The sequence below is a fragment of the Tachyglossus aculeatus genome, chromosome 17 (assembly GCF_015852505.1).
Source record: "Tachyglossus aculeatus isolate mTacAcu1 chromosome 17, mTacAcu1.pri, whole genome shotgun sequence".
Lineage (NCBI taxonomy): Eukaryota > Metazoa > Chordata > Mammalia > Monotremata > Tachyglossidae > Tachyglossus > Tachyglossus aculeatus.
Window position 1 is genome coordinate 54,801,825 of NC_052082.1, and position 12,621 is coordinate 54,814,445.

Genomic DNA, 12,621 nt, shown 5'->3' on the forward strand with positions numbered 1-12,621 from the left:
ATCCGGGAAACAGTGAATTTGCTATGCATGAGTTCAACTTCCATCTGCTTCTAGCACTTAGAATAGTGCTTTGCACATAGTAAGCGCTTAATAAATGCCATTATTATTATTATTATCTTTATGCTGATGATTCCCAAGTCTACATCTCCAGCCCTGTTGTTCCTCCTTTTTTGCAATCTCATATTTCCTCCTGCCTTTGGGATCTTTCTACTTGGATGTCCTGACACTGCTTCAAACTTAACATGTCCAAAAGAGAACTCACCTTCCCACACAAACCCTGTCCTCCCCCTGACTTTCCTGTCACAGTAGACAGTACAACCATCCTTCCTGTCTCAGAAGCCCATAACCTTGGCATTATTCTCGAATCATCTCTCAACCCACATATTTAATATATCACCAAATCCTGTTGATTCAACCTTCACCACACAGCTAAAATCTGCCCTTTCCTCTCTATCCAAACTGCTACTACACATTTGCAAGCACTTACCGTACCCCGCTTTGACTACTGCAGTCTCCTCAGTGAATTACCAGCCTCTGGTCTCTCCCTACTCCAGTCCAAACTTCAATATGTTTCCCAAAGTCATTTTTCTTCAAAAACATTCAGTCCATGTTTCCCCACTCCCCAAGAACATCCAGTCCTTGCCTATCTGGTTTTTTTTGTCTGTCTCCCCCTTCTAGACTGTGAGCCCATTGTTGGGTAGGGACCGTCTCCATATGTTGCCAACTTGTACTTCCCAAGCAGTTAGTACAGTGCTCTGCACACAGTAAGCTCTCAATAAATATGATTGAATGAATGAATGAATCCACTGTGCAACAAACAGAAATTCCTTACCACTGGCACTCAATCACCTTCCCCTTTTATTCATTCATTGAATTGTATTTATTGAGCGCTTACTGTGTGTGCAGAGTACTATACTAAGCACTTGGAAAGTACAAGTTGGCAACATTCTTATCTTTTATCTTACCTTGCTGATTTCCTTCTACAACGCAGCAGGCTCACTTCACTCCTCTAATACCAACCTACTCACTCTCCCTCATTCTGGTCCCTCTTGCTCCCCACCCCCTCTCCCAGATCCTGGTTCTGGCCTGGACCTCCCCCTTCACATCCAACAGACATCGCTCTCCCCACTTTCAAGACCTTATTAAAATCACATCTCCAGGAAGCCTTCCTTGATTAAGCCCTCATTTCCCCTGCTCCACCCCCATTCTGCATCACCCTTACACTTGGATCTATACCTTATAAGTACTTGATATTCACCCCACCCTCTGCCCCACAACCCTTATGTACCTATCCCTAACTTATTTTAACGTCCGTCTCCCCCTGTAGACTGTAAGGTCCTTGTGGACAGGCAACATGCCTGCCAACTCTATTATACTGACCTCTCCAAAGCTCTTAATACAGTGTTTCAGCATATAGTAAGCACTCTAGAAATATGATTCATTGATGGATCCTGCCTTTTTAAATAACTGCACGTCAGAAGGGAAGGCATTGTGATCTTTTGTATGAAGGTGAGGTCATTTTTCCAACATGAAATTATTCACCAGACTGTCTAGAATTTTGGTGAGGATAAAAGGGACTAGCCATAAATGGACAAATATTCATTTCGAAACCGGACCCTCAAAAAACTCTAAATGTTCTCAGAAAGGGGAATATTACTTCATCGCTTAAGAATTTGTGATTTCTCTGGCTATCCATTCACATCTTGTAAATGTCATGCTTGCTCCTTAGGGCATCAGAAACCACAAACAGGGCTATCATTTCCACTCAGCATGAGGGAGAGATGGAGTAAAAGACCCAAAAAAATCCTAACTGAATCAGAGGGATTCATTTAATGGTGGGGTACGAAGCACTGCTCAGAAAGAATGGATGTCACTCTTTAGTAAAGTAGGTAGAAGGCAGCTGGCTCTTGGTTGCAGCTGACAAATTTGGTCAATTGTTCCATCCTGTGAGCCTCAGGAGGAGAGGTTAGCCAAGGTCTGGTGGGAGTGGAGGGTTAACAATAATAATAGTGGCACTTGTTAAGTGCTTACTATGTGCCAAGCACTGTACTAAGCGCTGGGGTAGATACAATATAATCTGGTCCCACATGGGACTCACCATTCTAATGGGGAGGGAGAACAGGTATTGGATCCCCATTTTGCCAATGAGGGAACTGAGGCCCAAAGAAGTGAAGTGACTTCCCCTAGGTCACACCGCAGACCAGTGGCTGAGCCACGATTAGAACCCAGATCTTCTAGTTCTCAGGCCTGGGCACTTCCCATCATGACATGCTGCTTCACAGAGTGAGGAGCACCAGGGGAAGCTGATCCTTACTTGGTGGAGTTGACTGCATCCACCCACAAACACAGAAAGCTGCAAACTATCAGTCACTCAGGAGTATTTACTGAGCATCTACTGGGTGCAGAGCACCATACTAAGCGCTTAGTAGAGTATGATAGAATTCCCAATCACTGTCCTCAAGGAGCTTACATTCTAGCGGGGGGAGACAGATAAGTGTGTGTAAATCTTAACCTGATCTTTTCCCTATTACTATCGTTAACTCTAATCTAATCCTAGGCACAGTCCAAAAAGTAATGTGGAAGCTAAATCGATGCTAGTTTGCCTTCCTGGGTTTGCATGTGCTTTATTTTCATTGACAATGGCTTTAGAAATGGACAGAACAAATGCCAGATGGGTCGTTGTATTATTTCTATTGTCATTAGCTTGGGCAAAGCAATAGTAGTGGTATTTATTAGGTGACTATTCAGTGCTACACTTGATAGGCAGAGTGGCCTAGTGAAAAGAGCACAGGACTGGGAATTGATCAATCAGTGGTATTTACTGAGCACTTATTGTGAACAGAGTACTATATTAAGTGTTTGGGAGAGTCAGACCATGATTCTAATCCCACCAAATGCCTGCTGTATAACCTTGGATAAGTCACTCGGTGTTCTATTTCTTTTTATGGTATTTGTTAAGTGCTTACTATGTGCTAGGCACTGTACTAAACACTGGGGTAGATACAAGCTAATCAGGTTGGGCACAGTCCATGTTCCACATTGGGGTCACAGTCTCAATCACCATTCTACAGTGAAGTAACTGAGGCACAGAGAAGTTGTGACCTGTCCGAGGTCACACAGCAGATAAGTGGTATAGCCGAGATTAGAAACCAGATCTTCTGACACTCAGACCTGCGCTCTCTCCACTAGGTCACACTGCTTCTCGGTTCCTGGGTTTCCTCTTCTGTGAAATGGGAATAAGCTACTTGCTCTCCCTCCACTTTAAATTTTGAGCCTCAGTAAATCAGTCCCTCAGCAGCTCTCTTATAACGTGGGTGTTACATGCCCAACTAATCCCACGTTAGGGCAAGCTTGTGCTCAACCCCCCATCTCGGCCCCGCAACATTTATGTCCATATCTCTAATTTCTTTACTCATATTAATGTCTGTCTCCCCCTCTAGACTGTCAGCCCACTGTGGTCAGGAAATGCGTCTGTTACATCGTTCTATTGTACACTCCCAAATGCTTAGTACAGTACCCAGTAAGCACTCAATAAATACAACTGATTGACTGTCGCGAGCAGGCTTTGACCATCACCATGCACAAAGGCACCTCTTCTGACACAAGAGTGGGGCACCATCCAGATAGAAGGGTGTTGTTGGGAGAGAATTCCCTAAATCCTTAACAGCACTCTGCAGAATTGTGTACTAAAAGCCTGTGTTATGGAAGAACTGCCTGGGCTTCTCAGACTATTTTGTCTTGCCAGTAAAAAGTGCCAAGTGTCTACCATCTCGGATATATTGTCGTAATGAACTCATTCATTCATTCAGTTGTATGTATTGAGCACTTACTGTGTGCAAAGCACTGTACTAAGTGCTTGGGAGAGTACAATATAACAACAAACAGACACATTCCCTCCCCAGAACAAGCTCACAATCCAGAGGGGGAGACAGACATTAATAAATAAATTAGATACATGCAAATTAGATATATTCATTCATTCCATCATATTTATTGAATGTTTACTGTATGCAGAGCACTGTACTAAGCGATTGGGAAAGTACAATTCAATAATAAACATACATATACATATGTGCTGTGGGGATGGGAGAGAGGATGAATGAAGGGAGCAAGTCAGGGCGACGCAGAAGGGAGTGGGAGAAAAGGAGAGGAGGGCTTAGTCAGGGAAGACTTCTTCGAGGACATGTGCCTTCAATAAGGCTTTGAAGTGGGGGAGAGCAATTATCTTGTAGTCTCCCAAGTGCTCAGTACAGTGTTCCACACACAGTAAGTGCTCAATGAATACCATGGATTAATTGATCAAGTGGCATCAAATCAATCAATGGGTGACATATATACCAGGTACCTACAACTTCAACCAGAGAGTAGAACTCTATCACCTCTTGTTTTGCATTGTTCTGAAATGGAACAACATAATTAGCTTCATCCACAGATGCATTTCAAAATCAATATTCCTCCGGAGGAGTCATTTTAGTCTCCAGGCTTTGTTCACAGACTTGCAAATATCATTTTTGGCAGGCAACCAGATGGAGAGACCAGGAGAGTCAATTGGAAACGGTTCCTGTCATTGCCTATAATGGCACCAAGACGCCCGGAAGACAGGTTCCTTTCATAGGACAGATGGGAAACTGATGTGATTCAGAGACACCCACCCTTGAGGAAGGGTGGGAATAAAACAAGAGCATGTGGGCTTGGGACTGGGACTGCCTAGGGATGCCCGGAACAGCCAGAACCAGATCTGGGCTGACCCGGCCTAACAGAGAGTCAGCCATTTTGAAGCGTCAATTGCTTGAGCTTTAATAGCTCAAGAGCTCCTAAAGCAAACAACATTCACTGCCTCCCCAAATTTTCTTGGGCTCAAGGAAGAGAAACCACCAAGTGGAAGTTGTGGGGAGAATACCGCGGGTTGCTGACCTCAGGCAGGTGACATTTGGGTCTCTCTGGGCCTCAGGCTCCTCATCTGCAGAATGGGGAGCTCTGTGCAAGGTCGAGGCTGTGTTCCCTCTGATGAGTTTGTACCTGCCTCAACTCTCAGCACATTCAGGTGAGTGTCAAAATTATGTAGAACATTCTCCAATTTAAACCAGAAAACGATTACCTAAATCACACCTGATGAGAGCTTCCAGGAGGGGTCCACCCTGCCCTCGAAAAGCATTTCTGGCTAAGAGACAGTGATGCCCATTACGTTTGACTTCAACAATCTGGGTTTTCGCCCCACTTTTCCAAACACTGCCTTTGGGCAGGCTGTTTTGATTAATCTTTGGAGGGAGACAGTAAAATCCCTCCAAAAAGCTCCCTTTTTAGACTGGAATTCCTGAGTAGACACCTGTTGGATCTCTTAAAGGGCAGCCAATAGCCTGGGGGTAGAAAGGGACTGAAGGAATAGGAGGGAAAAGAAAAAAAAATCTTCCTCTTTTTCTCTTTCCCTTCTCTTTCATTCACTCTTTTCTCTCTCTCTCTTCCTCACCTCCCTCTCCTCCTGTCTCTCTCCCTTCCCTTTCTCCCTCTCCCTTTCTTCCCCTCCCCCATCCCCTTTCCCTTCCTCCTTCTACCCTTACTCTCTCCCTCTCTCACCCTTTTCCTTCACCTTCTCTTCTTACCCTCTTTCCTCCTCTCTCCCCTCCTTTCTCCTCCCCCTCCCTTCATCCCACCTTCTCTCTCCTTAATAATAATGGTATTTATTAAGTGCTTACTATGTGCCAGGCACTGTACTAAGCACTTCTCCCACCTCTCCCCTCACTTTTTTTCTCCTCTCCTCTCCCTCACCCCTCACCTCTCTCTCTTCCCCACTCCCCTCTTTTTCCACTCTCCCTCCCTTACTCTCTCAGCCAGCATCCTTCTCTGCCTCCACATTCTTCTCCCTTTGGTCCCTCTATTCTAGGCCCTTTCACTGGAGGCCTCACCTGATTCTAGCATCCCCTAGGAAACAACACACCCACACCTCACCACACACTCCACATTCTCCCCTGGAAATCAGATTTGCCACCATTTCCAGTTCAGCAGTGACCCAAGCCAAAACCAGACAGGGCTGGTCCTGGTCCGGCCATAGGCAGCAGGGAGGGTGGTCAAACCAGGCCTCAGGTTTCTACCCCATCACTCCCTCCCTGGATCTGGTTCCCTTCTTGGGCTCAGCTGATCTGACACGGACACCCAGTGTACTGAACAGGGGATGGCTCAGTTCAGAACCGAACCAAGGGAGAGCAAAGGGCGTGAGAAAAGTCCAGCAGGGGTGGGAAGGGGAAGAGACAGAAAAACCAAAACGACGAGGCAAAAATATCACCAGAGTTAAGGAGGAAAAACAGAACAGAAAGGAGGAAGTTACAGGAAATGGGAAGTACTTGATATAAAAGGAAACTGGGAAAAGGAGGCTGGAACGCAACTAAAAATGAAGGGAGAGAATGTGGGAGGAGAGGAGGCTTCAAAAGGAACAAAAAACAGGGGAGAACATAAAGATTTTGGGAAAACTGTGTGGACCGGGACATGAGAGAGTGGCTAGGTGGGAGAGGATGAGTGGGTGGATTAAGCAAAGAAGCAGATGAGTAGAAGATTACAAGAGTGAGTGGGAGGGTAAAAGACAGTATCTGAATTTTAGAATCCATTCCCTTGCTCTCATTTCCCAGTGTGTTTACATTCTGATATCAGGCTAAGCTCCTCCTTTTCAACCCCTACCACCTGGTTGAGCAAGAGATCCTAATAGCTTTTATGTCCAAAGAATAAAGCACTTATTATTTGATGAACAGATTTTGTAAAACATATCCTAAAGGGTGGGCCTTCCTAACTGTTAGGACTAGAATATATAGATATTCTCCAATACACAGTTCCTGGCACCTAAGAAAGCACTTAAATACCATAAAAAAAAATTAAAAAGTTTCCACCTTCAGGAACCCTAACTCCCCTAACATAAGCCAGAAAGAGTAAATGAGGCTTTTTTTTAAATGGCATTTGTTAAGCGCTTACTATGTGCCAAGCTCTGTACTAAACACTGGGTAGATAGAAGCTAATCAGGTTGGACACAATCCACGTCCTACATGAGGCTCACAGTCTTAATCCCCATTTCACAGATGAGGGAACTGAGGCACAGAGAAATGAAGTGACTTGCCCATGATCACACAACTGAAAAGTGGCCGAGCCAGGATTAGAACCCGGGTCCTTTTGACTCCCAGGCCTGTGGTGGACCCCACAAATGAAATAATAATAGTTATTATGGCACTTGTTGAGTGCTTACTATTGCCAAGCACTGTTCTAACTGCTGGGCTAGATAGAGGTCAATCAGGTTGGACACAGCCCCTGTCCCACAAAGGGCTCTCAGTGGGGAGTAGGATTTAAACCCCATTTTACAGATGGGATAACTGAGGTCCAGAGAAGCGGAGCGAATTGCCCAAGGAAAGGCAGGAGCAGAAATGGAATCTACACATCTGAGCACAGGAAATTGTTCTATGTGTTTAAGAGATATAGTAGAAATACAAGGCACATTGCTTGCCCACAAAGAACTTACACTCTAAAGATCTGTCCCTCAGATGATCCATCTGCATCCGGCTTGGAGAGTAGCACTGTGGCCAAGTGGAAAGAGCCTGGGCCCAAGAATCACAGGACCTGGGTTCTAATCCTAGTTCTGCCACTTGGCTGCTGGATGACCTTGGACAAGTCACTTAATTTCACTGCGCCTCAGTCCCCTCATCTGCAAAATGGGGATTTACTACTTGTTCTCTCCCCTTCCTAGAATGTGAGCCCCATGTGGGACCTGACTACCTTGTATCTATCCCAAAACTTAGTCTAGTGCTTGGCACATAGTAAATGCTTAACAGATAACACAATCATTATTATTGCTCAACGATCCAAGGGCCACCCAGCCAACATTTGCACCTTAATCCCTCAGTCAATCAATCAATCAATCAGTGGTATTTATTGAGCACATACCGTATGCAGAGCACTGTACTAAGTGCTTGGGAGAATACACTCTGTCATAGCTTTCACCAGCTTGACAGTCAGATTCCTCAGCTTTTCAAGGACTGCAATTCCCCACACCAACCTTGAATGATCACTGTGTGAAGCACTACAGAGCACTGTACTAAGCGCTTGGGAGAGTACAATAAATCTAGAATTGGTAGACACCACCCTTGCCCACAGGGAGCTAACAGTCATCGCCAAAACCCCAGCTTCAGGTGAGGTCAATGTGAAGCAGACACTGCCCCAACACAAGCCACAGCATTTCCCAAAAACATGATTTGGCCTTGGTTGTATTATTATTTTCTTGTAAATGAAAGAGCTGATGTTTTTCATTAACAACCAAGACAGCGTGTTCTTTGCTGTGGCCATTTCCAAATGTAATTTCCGATGGCAAATTACCTTCCGCAGAATTCCTCTGATTTTATTAAGTGCACCTTCTTCCCTCTTGATGTAATGTCGGCATTTCGGGGGAGTTGTGTGAGCGCCTGTATTAAAGGCCAAAGGCAAGATGAGATTTTTGTTTGTTCCACATCTGACAATAATGGAAGTGCTTTATCTGGGACTTAGAGGATTTGAAATCGAAAGGAAAGGAAATGGAGGGATTAAGAGGAGGTGGTGTGGTCTAGAAGAAAAAGCAAGGTGCTGGGATATCTGTACATCAGTTTCTTCATCTGTAAAATGGGGCAGAGAGCCCTGCTTTTCCACCCCCTTAGATTATGAGCCCTCTGAAGGGCTGAGACTGAGACTGGGTCTGATCTGATTGCCTTGAATCTATCCCGATACCTAGAGCAGTGCTTTGCACACAGTAGACACCAAGTGAAGACTGTAATTATTGGCATGGTGTCATTAGAACAGCAAGGCAGGCCACCTGCCTCCTGGGACTTTTCAGCTGGTTTCCAATCCAGGTCCACCCAATGCTCTGAGTTAACTCCCATTATGCCAAATCACTGGACGGAGAGTACTCTCCCAAGTGCTCAGTACAGTGCTTTGCACACAGTAAGCCCCAATAAATACGATTGAATGAATGAATAAATGAATAAATGGATGAAGGCACACAATGAACATTCAATGAATATCAGAGTATGGGTCTACCAACTCTGTTATATTGTATCAATCAATCAATGGCATTTATTGAGTGCTTACTGTGTGCCAGGCACTATACTAAGCACTTGGGAGTGTACAACAGAGTTGGCAGACACATTCCCTGCCCACAACTCTCCCAAGAGCTTAAAATTCTCCAAACTCTCCATGGCACTTAGGTATATATCTTCAATTTATTTACTTATGTTTATTAATGTCTGTCTCCCCCTCTCAACTGTGAGCTCATTGTGGGCAGGGAATGTGTCTGTTCATTATTATATTGTACTCTCCCAAGCACTTAGTATGGTGCTTAACACAGTAAGTGCTCAATAAATACAATTGAATGAAGACTTCTACTGCTATTGCTACTAATTCTGCTACAGGAATCAAAGGGACTGATCTTCTCTGATCCCACCAGACTGCTTTGTAGATGGTGAACTTCTTGAGGGAAGGGACTAGGTATCTTGCTTCTTTTGTGCTGGGCTGGGTGCTTTGTAGAGTGCTTCACCCTCTGGTGGCATCAAAGAAATTCCACCAGTTGAGCAGTGACAGAATGAAGGAGCCCTCTCTCCTTCCATGTCCCTCTGGCATTAGAATGTTAATGAAACTTTTGGGTTGATTGTTTCTGAACGAGCTTGAATGATTCATTCAAACCCTGGCCTGACACATAAGAAGCTGCCAACCTCCAGAGAGTCCTGGAAATCAGTCCAAAACTCTGCATGCCCAATCTTCAGGACATGGGGGACAGAAGGAGTCAATTTCCTAAGCATTTGCCACATCTTAATGATGAATAATTTAAGGCTATTGCGATTGCAGGCCTGAGAATGCACCAAGGACTGCAGCGCTTTCCCTGAAATTAGCTGGCTTATTGGGAGCAGGTTTTGACAGCAGGGATAATGGGATAACGGCGGTTAATCAGGTATTATCGATTTATTAGGCAGCGCCCTGGAGCGGGAGACCCTGTAAGATGTCAAAGTCCATAAAAATCATGGTCCCTTCACTCTCAGAGGCGGTGACCCAGAAATACATGAATTTCAACTAATAAGCCTTCTTTTCTGAATTCTCGAAAAGTCAAGGGGTTGGCTCTGGCTCGATTACCCACTCTTTGGGGCATTTACCTATCAAATTTTTTGGAGGGGAGACTGAAAGGGAACTGACACACTTTGATCCTCTAGGGCTAACCTTCTCACTGTGCCTCCATCTCACCTGTCTCGCCCCCGACCCCTCACCCACGTCCTGCCTCTGGCCTGGAATGCCCTCCCTCCTCTAAATGTGACAGACAACCACTCTACCCAACTTTGAACCCCCTCCAATAGGCTTTCCCAGACTAAACCCCACTTTTCCTCCCTTCTACATCACCCTGATTTCATTCATTCATTTATTCAATCATATTTATTGAGCACTTACTGTGTGCAGAGCACTGTACTAAGCGCTTGGGAAGTACAAGTTGGCAACATATAGAGATGGTCCCTACCCAACAAAGGGCTCACAGTTTTCCCCCTTTGCTCTTCCCCCCGACCTAGCCCCACAGCACTTATGTCCATATCTGTCATTTTATTTATTTGTATTGTCTGTTTCCCTCCCTCTAGACTGTAAGCTCATGGTGGGCAGAGAATGTCACTGTTTATCATTGTATTGTACTTCCCCAAGGGCTTAGTAAATAATCCGCACACAATAAGCAGTCAGTAAATACTTTTGAATGAATGAATGAATGAGAAGGAGACAGAAGGGGACCATAAGGTAGTTGTGGGTAAGGAATATGTCTGTTCATTGTTATACTGTACTTTCCTAAGCGCTTAGTCCACTGCTTTTCCCAAAGTAAGTGCTCAATAAATACGGTTAGATGAATGGGCATGGGAGTAAGAGACGGAGGGGGAGCACGGAAACAGGGCACCGAGAGGAAAAGGGAGATAGGGAGAGACCAAGAGGGAAGGGGAGTCCAAGAGGGAGAGAGATCGGAGCAGAAAATACATAGGCAATTATTAAATATAAAAACCTGCAAATTTTCAAGCTCCATTAATAAGAGTTTCCATTCATTTTCCTCCGCCAGGAAAGTCAAAGGAGAGAATACATCAGAATAGCTAATGGGGTAAGCTAGGAAGATCAATAGCTGCTTCTCAACCCTGCCAACCAGAAATCCATTGAATCCAAACACCTATTAAGACTCGGTGCTAACAGCCCTAAGAGAGTGTAGTGCCACAGAACTGAAAATCCCAAAGATGACAGCACTCAACCACTGTCAACACACAACCCTAATCGATCAGTTCATCAGTCAGTGGCATCTGCTGAGCACCAGGTAATCAGCCTTCCTGGCCAAGTCTATGCATAGGAATGTAAAAAAAAAATACAAAAAACACATTTCAGACATAAATTCTCAAAAGAAGATGCTCTTTATTCATAATCAGGAAGAGCAGTAATCTGCAGTACTAAACCAGGCCGCTCATAAATTGGAATTGGGGAAACATATTCCAACCAGCCTGTAAATTCCTTGAAGGTGGGGATTATGTTCGCTAACGAGAGTCACTTGGACTCTCCCCAAGTGCTTACTATTAACCAATGGTATTTATTGAACACTTACAACGTGCCGAGCACTGTACTAAGCCCTCGGGAGAGTACAACAGAATTAGCAGACATTTTTCCTGCCTGTAATGAGCTTACAGCCTAGAGAAAGCTGTCCCTTCCAGGGACAGACAACGAAAACTGTGAACTGGAATGCTGCCACCACCCAGTCACTTCCATTCCCCAAAATCACTCCATCAAGGGTATTTATTCAGTGCCTACTGTGTGTAGAGCACTGTACTAAGCATCCAATACATCCAATAGAACTTGGCAAGTCTTTCCCCGCTGGGCCAGACACTAAGCCCTGCTGACTCCTTTCGATTTCCAAGGGTTTATTTAATTCCCTGTCCCTCTTTTCCTGCTTATTCTGATCTCTGACTTCAGGTTAACTGCATAATTCCCAGAGCAAATAGGATTCTGCGACTTCCCCTGAGGACTCAACCCAGGCTTGGTGTCTCAGAAGTTGAACCTAAACATTGACCTAAATCCCAATTTTTGTGGATTTTTTCATAACAGCCTGGCAGGTAGCCCACTCTAACAGCAACCAGACAGTCTGGCTCCAGCTCCTCCTCCTCAAATCTATAATCTGTTGGTTCTGCTTTGGGGACCTGGGACCGTTTGTCACTTCCCTGCCACTCCTAAGATTCAAACCCACAATGCCCTGTTCCCCAGCCATAGGCCCCTGGGGAAAAGACTGTTCATTCTTTATAGTCATTTCCTTTTGATTGATACTTAGCTGTGATATCGCTCAATTCAATTAGGGGACTCCAACAATGAGGCTTTTAAACACGAACCACTCCCAACCTGTTGTTAATGGATTTTCCAATTAACAAAATAAGTTAATTAAAAATCTCATTAAAGAGGGGTAATATTTTAAATACTTTCTGACTGGTTAGCCCATCTCGTTTGCATGCATCCAGGCGGATATCTGTTCAGCACTGCTCCTGTGAGAAAACTGGCTGAGACGTGGAATGTCTCAGCTTAAGATACAGCTTTGGGGAATGAATTGTGGTGTCTTTCCAGACGCTGTATTAC

At 44.7% G+C, this 12,621-nt stretch overlaps 1 protein-coding gene across 3 annotated transcripts in view; it reads right to left on the reverse strand.

The window, feature by feature from the left end:
* The window catches only part of PITPNM3 (PITPNM family member 3), a 196,123-nt gene that overhangs the window by 107,693 nt on the left and 75,809 nt on the right, over positions 1 to 12,621 (reverse strand). The gene's annotated exons all lie outside the window — the stretch shown is intronic.